We start from the raw sequence: 11,724 nt of genomic DNA, 5'->3' as shown, positions 1-11,724 counted from the left end.
ATAAATCCAAAATTAAGGTTGCATAGAGAAGTGTACTCAGGGTGGGGGGTAAGGGAGAAGGGATGGGGGAATTGTATGCTAATGAAGGATTTTTTGTCTCTTTCTTTTCAGAGAGGGGAGTAAACTGGTGGGGAGGGCTGGACAGGGAGAAAAGTGTGGCAATGAATGAATGGAAGTCCAAAAACTCTGTAAATGTTTATTAAAATTAATAATAAAAAGAGAAAAAAATAATAAATCTATTGTAACAGTCATTTCTGAAAATTATTAACAAAAAGTAATATTTATTACCTTTATGTCTACTGATGCCTTTTGACTTTCAACAGTTGTGCTATACATATTTTATACAAGTTAGCTGACCATTTCATTCCACCTCCTCCACTTAAAGAGCTCTGGTGACCTAGTGCCTAGGGAGTTGTGCTGCTAACACAAAGGCTATGCATTCTGACAGTTCACATCTGTAGATGCTTCAGGCCTCCTCAGTTTCAGAAAGTAAGGTTGTGTTATCTGCATGATGCAGGTTGTTGATGAGTCTTCCTTCAATCCTGATGCCACATAAAGCCCAGCTTCCTGGATGATCTGTTCTGCATATAGATTGAAAAGGTATGGAGACAGTACACATCATTGACACACTCCTTTTCTGATTTTGAACCATCCAATGCTGGGCTCTATGAGGAGAAATGTGGTGTCAGGATTGGTGGAGGATCTATCAACAATCTGCATTATGCAGATGATGACACAGCCCTGCTTGCTGAAACTGAGAAGGACTGAAACACTTGCTGCAGAGGGTCAAGGACTGCAGCCTCCAATATGGATTGAGGCTCAATGTCAAGAAGACAAGGATTCTCACCACTGGACCAATTGGCAGCATCAGGATGGATGGTGAAGAGATTGAGATTGTTCACAGCTTTAGTTTTCTTGTCTCCACAGTCAACACTCTTGGCACCAGTAGCCAGGAAATTAAAAGACGTATTTTGATGGGAAAGTCTGCTGTTAGGGACCTCTCCAAAGTACTGAAGAGCAATGGTGTCTCTCTGGAGACTAAGGTGCACCTGATACAGGCCATGGTCTTTGCTATCACTTGTTATGCATCAGAGAGTTGGACAGTGACTAAATAGGATAGAAGGAGAATTGGTGCCTTTGAGCTGTGGTGCTGGAGAAGAGTATTGAGACAAACAGATTCATCCTGAAAAGGGTTAAACTGGGCAGCTCCCTGGAGACAAGGATTCTGAGGCTCCGTTTAACATACTTTGGACATGTTGTAAGGAGGGACCGGTCCTTGGAGAGGGACATCATGCTTGGGAGGGTGGAAGGACAGCACAGGAGGGGAAGGCCCTCTATGAGGTGGATTGATTGAGTGACTGGGTTAATCAGGATGGGAGAGTCAGAGACAGTGCGATTGGCACAAGACAGAGCAGAGTTTAGGGCTGTTGTACATAGGGTCACTATGAGTCGCAAGCAACTCGATGGCACATAATAACAACAACAACAACAACGTTTCCTTTCTCTGTTCCGAAGACTGCCTTCTGTTCCAAATATAGGTTTTGCATTAGCATAATCAGGTGTTCTGAGATTCCCATTCTTCTCAAGGCTAACCACTTTTTTTTTTCTAATCCATGAAGTCAAATACCTTTTCATAGTCAATTAAACACAGGTAGACATTCCTCTGGTTGTTGTTGTTGTTGATTGCCATTGAGTCAAGCATGACTCATAGTGACCCTACGCACAAAGGCCTGATATTTTTCTATAACTATTGTCATTTCTCCACGTTCATAGAGTTTCCAGAGGCATGTGGTGTAGGAATTGGGTGTCATTCCTGTTTCCAGACCTGTCTTAAAACTGGGAGCTCCTCCAATCACTGTCCACCTCGGGCAGCCATTATGGCATTTGACTCTGCAATGGCACAAGGTTCAGCATCACAGCAAACCCAGATTACCTCAGTGAGGCAAATTGCCGAGGAGTGCTACACAATTTACAAGAATGTTCCCCCCAAAATAACATTAGATCCTCAGGCCCAACCAAGTTTTAAACACAAGGGCCCTCCATTTCTAGAATTATATGTTTCTTCAAGTTCATAGAGTTTTTAGAGGCATGTTGTTTATGAGTTGGATGCCACTTCTGCTCCCAAACCTGAATCAATCTGTGAGCTCCACCAAAACCTGCCCATGATGGGTAGCCATTATAGTGTTTGGCAAACCTATGGTACAGTTGTTCCATTATGGCATTGGAGACTCCAATGGCAAACAGTTCAGTGTCACAGCAAACCCAAATTGCTTCAGCACAGCTAATTGACCAGAGTGCTGTATGACTTGGAAGAGTGTTCCTCCAAAATAGTAACAAGGGATTAAAATATAATCCCTCAGCCCAACTTTTAAATATAAGGGCCCCCCAGGAGGTCTTGACTTTAAATAAGAGGCTTAAATAAAAAAGCAACCACACAATCCGCACAGATCCTCAAGCAAAACAAAGCATGATCTTACAGTGCCCACCACTTTACCCAACCCAAAATGGAGACAAGAGCCTGGCTTTGTATGTTGTTGTTGTTAAGTGTCATTGAGTACCCTATAAACAAAAGACCCTAACCCTGTTATGTAAGAATTTTCCTCGCTCTAAGTTCAAAGAGTTTCCACAGGCATTGTTAGGAAGTGGATGCCACTAACTATAAACCTGTCATTGATTTCTTCTGAAGATATTTGCCAACCTTTTAGTTAGAAGCTGGAAATGTAACCACTGTGTTATCAGGGCTCCTTTCTTTCCTTTTCTATATGTTAAATCACCAATCAATTTAGATTTTAGTGAAAGAAACAGGGCTTATATTTCTTTGTTGTTATTATGGACTGTAGATTCAGAACCGATCCAAATCTGACCTTCCAGTGGGTTTTCAGAGGCACTTGAATGCATGGGAGGATATCTCCCTTGGAGCAGCTAGTGGCCTTGAACCATGTGCCTTTGGGATTGCAGCACAGCTTCTTGCCACTAGGCCTCCAGAGTTCCTTAATACTTCTTTAGTGTATTTTATTTTCCTCACTTCTAAAGACAAAATCCTGAAAAGCACTGAGGTCATTTTAAAGATTAAAGAGTACCTTATTCAAGCCATGAGCTTTCCAATCACCTGCTATGCAACTGAGAGTTGGACAATGAGTAAAAATGACAGAAGGAAAAATCGGTGTTTTTGAGTTGTGGTGTTGGAGAAAAGTACTGAATATCCCATGGTCTGCCAAAAGAACAGAGTTGTCCTTAGAGGCAAAGATAGTGACGCTTCATCTCACATACTTTGGGCATGTTTCTAGGAAAGCCTATTTCTTAGAACAGAATGTAATGCATGGAAAAGTAGAGGAAGACCCTCAATGAAATGGATCAATGTAGTAACTACAGCAATGAGTTCAAGTATGTCAAAGATAATAAAGATGGCATTGGATAGAATAGCGTTCAGATTTATTATTCAAAGAGTTCCTGTAATTATCAATTAAATGGCACAAATGACAAAGAAAAATTAAGAGGCAAACAATATCAAATAGTATATGCAGAAAAATAGGCCACAATCCACTATATTTTCTTCAGTTATAGTAGATATTAGTTTTGGCTAGACTGTATTACACACACACTCATACACAGAGGCAGACACTATACCTATAGACCCTCTATCAGGAAGATGTTCTTGAACATATTAACCTTTGCTCTTTTCCATCTTTTCCTTTCCACCATATCTAATCAGATATTTTTCTCATTGGCGTTTTGCTTATTTTCTGAGAGAAGAGATGGGTCAGAGTCAAAAGTAAAAATAAGCTACAAAACTATTTTTGCTTTGGTGATAAAGACCTAGTCTAAGAGCAAAAGACTTGGGGCAAAGACAGAAAATCTTGGCCATAAACGATTAAGAGCTCAGGATCTATCCAACTCCAAGAAAGATATGTCCCAGCTTCAAAGAGACAAGAACAGAAATAATAGAGAACTGCAGGTCAAGTTCCACAGGAGGACTAGCTTGGAGGTTCATTTATGTAATTGGACAATTGTAGAAAGATTAAGATGTCCCAAAGAGTTAGTAAATGTTGATAGCAATTGCATCTTCACAAATGGCCATCCTATAATGGTGGACATTCTTTGCGGCTTCTGCTTAGATAGGTGGGAAAGAAAGGCATTCTCTAACTTCAAACTCCCCATGCCTAATCATTGTGTATCCCAGCCAAACCCACTGCCATTCTAGTGACCCTCCATCAGATTGATGAGGCTGTAAGTATTTACAAGGATAACCTTTCTCTTACGGAGCAGTTTGTAAATTCAAATGAATGATTTTTTTCCCCAGCCTAACATATTACATGCAACAATCTCTGAACTCTTTAGGATCTGAAACCATACCCAACTCTGAAAATTGTCTGGGACAAAAACCTTAAAAAAGACTGAAGTTAGCTACAGTCTTAACCTGGTAGGATGAACACCTGATGGAAATGAAATTGTTGATAAATTCAAGGAAGTTCTATTATTACACATTTGAGGAGGGATGTGTTGACTCACAACTTCCACATCCATTCAAATACGTACGTGCATGGAGCTATTTGTATTTTGTATTGATACTTAGTTGTACAAACACACACACACACACACACCACACACACACATACAACTCAGGATGTCCTGTCTAAAATGACATTATATTTTTCTTTCTTCTCTAAGAAATCACCTCGGCAATCCTTGTGTTAGCCCCACAGGCATATGTTACATTATGTCTCAAGCAGGTGACAGTCTTGTAGTGCAAAAAGAACATATTATATTTTTAAAGAAACTCAGAGATAAACACAGTTAATATTATTGAATGATAATGATAGATCCTTTACAAATATTGCCCTATTGCTGATAGGAGATTTGACAGAGTTTTTATGGTAAAATAAGAATTACAATATTAATGTTATCTCATTAGCAATGACAAGTTCACATGAAGACAGTCAAAGGCTAGAGATTTTTCCAGCAAATCATGACATGACTAGGCTGCTCTCTATTAGTCTTGGAATGGAGGCAATCAAGACCTCCTCTCATATAGCCTGGAGTGAATGCTTTCAGAGATGCTGGCTTTGAATTCCTATGAGAAAGAAGACACAAGCTAGGAAATCATTAAGGAAATTTGCTAAAAGAGAAAGGTTTCTGAGACAGGATTGTGTCCTATTCACTGTAGTCTTCTTCCTTTGCCCTTATTCCTGACACTGTGAAGCTGAGATTCTTATTAGTAGAGACACCTGTCTGCAGTGCAGCAGCAGTCTTGCAACCTAGAAGAACAAAAGCTACCTACTAAGAAGGTGAAGAGAGAAGACAGAGGAATTTCCTGTGACTCCTTACCTCCAGACTTTTTTTTTTAACTTTATGGGAATTATGGTGTTATAGTCCATGGAGAATTGCGCCACTAACCCAAAGGCTATGGTTCTCTGGTGGTTCAAATCCATCATTAGTTCCATTGGAGAAAGATGGGCAAGCTCCCCCAGTGTAATTACAGTCTCAGAAACCTGCTAGAGGGTCAGCTATGCGTTGGAATCAACTCAATGATATAGAGTACTGAGTCGGTGCAGAGGAATGGCTTCTGTTCCTTGCAGTGGAAATCCTCCCTAACTTCAGCCTATGTGAACAACTATGATTGGCTTATATTTCAAGGAACACTAAGAGAAAGGCTTAGAGTTAATAATTACTTTTTCACTAAGTGAGAACCACTTAATGTATGAGCCTACGTCGAGTTTCTGAATCTTCAAATTGCAAAGGGAGCAGATCCTTCTCCTTCTCCTATGGAGACACTGGTGAATTTGAATCAGCAAAAAAATGGAGCCTTTGCGTTAGTAGTATGATTTTCTGTGAACTATGGCCTCAGAGCTCCCAAGGTTCATAATAATAACTGAAATATGGAAGGAGTTCTCAGTAATTTTCAAGATTTGTAGTGAGATCCTTATCAATTAATATTGGATGGTCCTTTTGCATCATGTGTGACCATGCCAGAAACAGAAGTACCAATTCTGTCACTTTCTTGTTATCTATTTATGTTTTCATAATATATGTATTAGATCCTAGCCCTTTTTTAGGGACCTCTGGTGATCTAGTGTTAAGGGGTTGGGCTACCAACCCAACTGCACATGATTAAAATTCTTTAGCTGTTTTGAAGGAGAAAGATGGGCAATCACCTCACATACAATAGATTTACAGTCTCTGAAAACCTGTTGGAGAACCAGTTATGAGTTAGCTCTGACTTTATGGTACATAATCACAACAGCAGTCTTTTGTTGGACATGTAATTTTGAGACATTTTCTTCTAATCTGTTGTTTGCTTTTTCAATATCTAAAAAAGTTATTCACAAAGCAAAAGGTTTTAATTTTGATCTAAGAATATGTTAATATTATTCTTTTTGGTCCTTAGATTTTATTTTCAGACATCTTTTTAAACCACTAGTTTACATGAGAAATGTAGTAATCAAGACTGTAGTGCATACATTCACTTAAGCAGACTCATACAAACTGCAAAAGTGACAGTTACTTTGAAAGTAAACAAGGGAATGCCTTATTTTTCTAAGCATCCTTCTTCCTACCTGAGATGAAATTTTCCCTCTTCCTCAGGATCTGACAGGACATGTGGACAGAGACTGGGCATGAACAACACTATTCGACTAAATACTAAATAATAATAGAGCTTAATTTCTATATATTTACAACTAAATATGAGCTGAATTTGAAGTTCCTGGTCAGCACAAATTATTTGCTCTCATCTACAAACTAATGGAAGCTCCAGTGGCCCAGTAGTAAGAAGCTATGCTGAAATCCAAAAGGCATGTGGTTTGGATACAACAGCTGCTTCATGGAAGAAGAATGGGAATCTCCTCCCATGCAATTTACTGCCTCTGAAAACCTGCTGAAGGGTCAGCGAAGGGTCGGTTCCAACTTGACAGTACATGACAATAAACAATCTTAAAGACTGGCAGTTTGAGTTCACACATCACTACCATGAAAGAAAGTTCTTGAAATCTTCTTTCATAGAGAATAAAAGCAAGAAAACCTCATGGAACATATCTCTGTAAAACACAGAGTCACCGAAAGTCAGAATAATTTTGAGGGAAATAGATTTTATTTTAAAATATCTAATAATTCTATATTCTAAACAAACCACCTTTTTTAACAAGACTTTAGGCAAAGTCTTCCTTCCCAAGTTATTTTTTTTTTTACTCATTGCAGGCTTTATAAGAAATCAAAGGGAAATGTTAAATACCACAATAAATATATTGTATAATGAATGTCTATCTGTGTTTCATTGATTATGCAAAGGCATTTGACTGTGTGTATCACAACTGTGGCTGACTCTGAGAAGAATGGGAATCCCAGAACACTTGACTGTGCTAATGTGAAACCTATACTTGGACAGGGAGGCAGTCATCAGAAAGAACAAGGAAACACTGCATGGTTCAAAATTGGAAAGAGTATGCATCAAGGATGTGTCCTATCTTCATATCTTTTCAATCTACATGTGGAACAGATTGTCCAGGAGGTTGGGCTGTATGAGGAGAAGTGTGGCACCAGGATTGGAGGACGATTCATCAACAGTCTGTGTTAGGTAGATGATCCAACACTGCTTGCTGAAAATGAGGGGAACCTGAAGTGCTTGCTGCAGAAGGTCAAGGACTATGGCCTTCAATATGGATTGAGGCTAAATATCAAGAAGACAAAGATTCTTACCACTGGGCCAGTTGGCAGCTTTAGGATAGATGGTGAAGAGATTGAGATTGTTAACAACTTTAGTCTGCTTGGCTCCACAGTCAGCACTCTTGGCACCAGGATCCAGAAAATTAGAAGGCATATTGTGATGGGAAAATCTGCTCTTAGGGACCTCTTCAAAGTACTGAAGAGCAATGGTGTCATTCTGGAGACTAAGGTGTGCCTTACTTTGCCATCTTTGTAATCATTTGCTATGCATCAGAGAATTGGACAATGACTAGGGAGGCTAGAAGAACTGATACCTTTGAGCTGTGATGGAGAAGAGTATTGAATATATCATGGACTACTAAGAAAACGAACAGGTTCCTCCTGGAGAGGGTTAAAACAGGTTGCAAAGATTCTGAAGCTTGGTCTGACATGCTTTGGACATGTTGCAAGGAGGGACCAGTCCTTGGAGAAAGACGTCATGCTTGGGAGGTTGGAGGGACAGCGCAGGAGAGGAAGACCCTCGATGAGGTGGATTGATTCAGTGACTAGGGTAATGGGGGTAGGTGTGTCAGAGACAGTGAGACTGGCACAGGATAGAGCAGGATTTAAGGCTGTTGTACACAGGGTAGTTATGAGTCACAGGTGACTCAATGGTACATAACAACAATAACACAACATACAAAATTAGCCAAAAATGGACCACAAATTTGAATGTAAACTTTTTTTTAATGTGAACTTTTAAAAATGTTAGGAAAAAAACAGGAGAAAATAATTAGAATTGGTGTTTCTATTAGGTATGGCTGAGTTACAACAACTCTATGAACAAGAAGTTTGAACCCCATTCTATGCTGTGCCATTCTCATCATCTCTGACTCACTTCAGCCCATAACTTCATTCATCGCATCAATCATCTCATTGAAAATCTTCCTCTCTCTTGCTGATTCTCCACCTTTCCAAGCATGTTATCTTTCACCTATGGTAGACAGGTTGTAATAGAGCTTCTAAATTAATACAGATGAGGAAGAAGGATGTGTCATCAGTATTTTTGGGCTAAGCAAAATGCACTTAGACTTGACAGCAAAAAGTTATGACTCACAAGATTGTAAATTAGACTTCATCAAAGTTAAAAAATCTTTATCTGCAAATAATTCTGTTAAGAAATCAAAATAAGCAAACAATAGACTGAAAGAAAAGATCTCAATATTACATATTCAACAAAAGACTGCTATTATAGTAATTATGTGCCATTGAGTGAGAAGCAACAAATTTATAACTGACCCTTCAACAGGTTTTCAGAGGCTATAAATTCATTACATACAAGAGATTGCCCATCTTTCTCCTTCAGAACAGTTAGTAAATTTTAACTGTGCACCTGTGTGCCTTTGGGTTGGTAACACAACTCCTTACCAAGAGCTCTCTAACAAAGGGCTAGGTTCTAACACACAAACACACACACACACACACACACACACACACACACACAGAGCAAACTCACCACTTTTTAGTATATTCTAACTCAGCAGTTCCACTGGGCTTCTGATATTGCAGACTAATCATCGTTCTTTCATACTACCTGGTTTATTTGAACCACTGACTTTCTGGTTAGCAGCTGACATGTAATACACTGTACTACCAAGGCTTCTTAAAATATATATAAACTATTAAAACTCAAATATAAAAAGAAAGCAACCCAAATAAGACAATATTAAAAGATATGAAAAGATATTTTATTAAAGAGGATACACAGGTGGCTAGTAAATGAGTAAATATTGTTAGGAACAAATATTCCAGCCACGGTAAAATTAACACACTCTCCTATCAGAATGGCTAAAACAACAAAAAAATTGAAATAACATCAAATACTAGAGAAGATGAGAGAAAAGCTAATGGAAAAATAAAATTATGGAAGTACTCTAAAAATAGTTTGGCAGTTTCTCAATAGACTAAATATGCAATTCCCTTGTGACACAGAAATCATACTCCTTGGCATTTATCGACACACTGAAAAACTTGTGTCATGCAAACACCTGTATACAAACTTCCATAGCAGCTGAACTCCTAATAGTCCCAAACTGGCCAAATATCCTTCAGTAAGTGATTGACGAACAAACTGTGGTAACATAACAAAAAGAAGGAATGCACTATTCACACACACACACACACACACACACACACACACTAGTTTGGATGACTCTCCAGAGAATTATGCTGAATTATGGAAAAAGAAAAAGAATCAATGCCAAAAGAGAACACTTTGTCGTGTGATTTCTATTAAGTAATATTCTTGAAATGGCACAATTACAGAAATACGTAATAGATTAGCACTTGCAAGCACTGGTTGCCTAGTGGCAAGGAGCTGCACTGCAACCCTGAAGTACGTAGGGTTCAAATCCATCAGCTGCTCCACAGGTGAAGGATGGGTAACCTCCTTCCATGTGAATAAATTCCTCTGAAGACCCGCGAGAAGGTCAGAGGATTCCGACTTGACCATACACAACAACAACAAAGGGTTAAGGAGAAGATAGAATGAAAAACTGAATGTTGGTTGTAAAAGAACAACAAAAAGGACTTTTGTGGTGATGGAAATATTTCATTCACTATGCTAATGTACTCTGTGATATTATGTTCTAGTTTAGCAAGACATTACTATTGGGGGAAACTGGATTGAGGTTAGGATCTTTCTATTATTTCTTACAACTGCGTGTGACTCTATATTTATCAAAACGACTTTCAATGGGACGGTGGACTAGAAAGACTTTCTTTTGTAAGGACACTGAAAACAAAAATGTCTATTTATGATATTTCCTGGTATTGTTGGGAGCAAAATCAGACACAGATAGAGGAAGCTGTGGGAAAGTCCAGTTGAAGAGACAAGCTAAGCAGTGCAGTACATCTGAGTAGAGCACACACACACACACACACTCTTCCTCCCCAACCCCACCCCCAACACTCCTGAGAATCTTTCGGGCTCTCGTGACTCACCAACTGTGACCTGTAAACGTCTGACTTGCATTAAGCAGAGAATAGAAACGACCTCATCTCTCTTATTCACAGATGACCAGCAAAGAAATCTTCCATCTGAATGGGTAGGGTCCCAGGGCCTCCAGCCCTAATCCACATCCTTTGGTGAGCAGGCTAGCACCACTTTTAATCTGGCGTTGGAAAAAAAAAATCTACGTAGGTGCGGTCCAATGGAGGTCTCAGAAAACATTGTATTATTGTGAAAAACACCACCAGTTCCCTAAACTCCAGATCACACCCACTTCTGATCCTGTTATCCATCGTGCTGGATGCCTGCCTAAAATCCGCAAGTCACATTCCACCTCTGTGGTCTTGTAACCCTGGGATCCCAGCAAACACTGGCTGTTTTTTTTTTCTGGGGACACAGCAGAATGACAATACTCAGGCCATGCTCATTATATAATGTAATAAGCAATAGCCTAGCAGCCACCCGAGATACCTACTCACAGTCCCATAGTCCTGGGGCTCAGGCCACAGCTGGACACTCCTGATGCCAGCCTAGCAATTTATTGCTGTTCTCGCCTATGGCCTTGTGGCTCAGTATCACTCTAGAACTGATTGATCATGTTCAGGCATAACGGTTTAGATTTACTGATCTACGGGGAATCTCTGGATCACATACAATCTCTGACTCACAGAGATTCAGTAATTTAGTGACTCAACTAGCCTGCTACACATTGGTACAGTGATTTAAAGACTTCCTTCACTAGTCTGAAGAAAGGTAACAGTTCACTAGCTCCAGCTATGGGTAGATTCTCACTCATACTTGTTGGGGACTCAGGACGTAATGGACTAGTGTGTCCACCTGTCTCATTACAACAGGGCTAAGTGGTTGCTCCTCCTGACGAGCATCAGACAGCATCTTCCCATGTAATCCACAGCACAACACAAGCAATGAGAAGATAATTACATGAACATCTCATTGATGATCACACACTAAACAGAAAGAGTGTGTGTGTGTGTGTGTGTGTGTGTGTGTGAAGTGTCATCAAGTTCCAGAGACATGTTGTTTGGGAAATGGATGCTACTCCTGCTTCCAAGATT

Source organism: Elephantulus edwardii, unplaced genomic scaffold, assembly GCF_000299155.1.
Source record: "Elephantulus edwardii isolate Elephantulus edwardi_28Jun2011 unplaced genomic scaffold, EleEdw1.0 scaffold00071, whole genome shotgun sequence".
Lineage (NCBI taxonomy): Eukaryota > Metazoa > Chordata > Mammalia > Macroscelidea > Macroscelididae > Elephantulus > Elephantulus edwardii.
Note: the sequence above shows the minus strand (reverse complement) of the source record.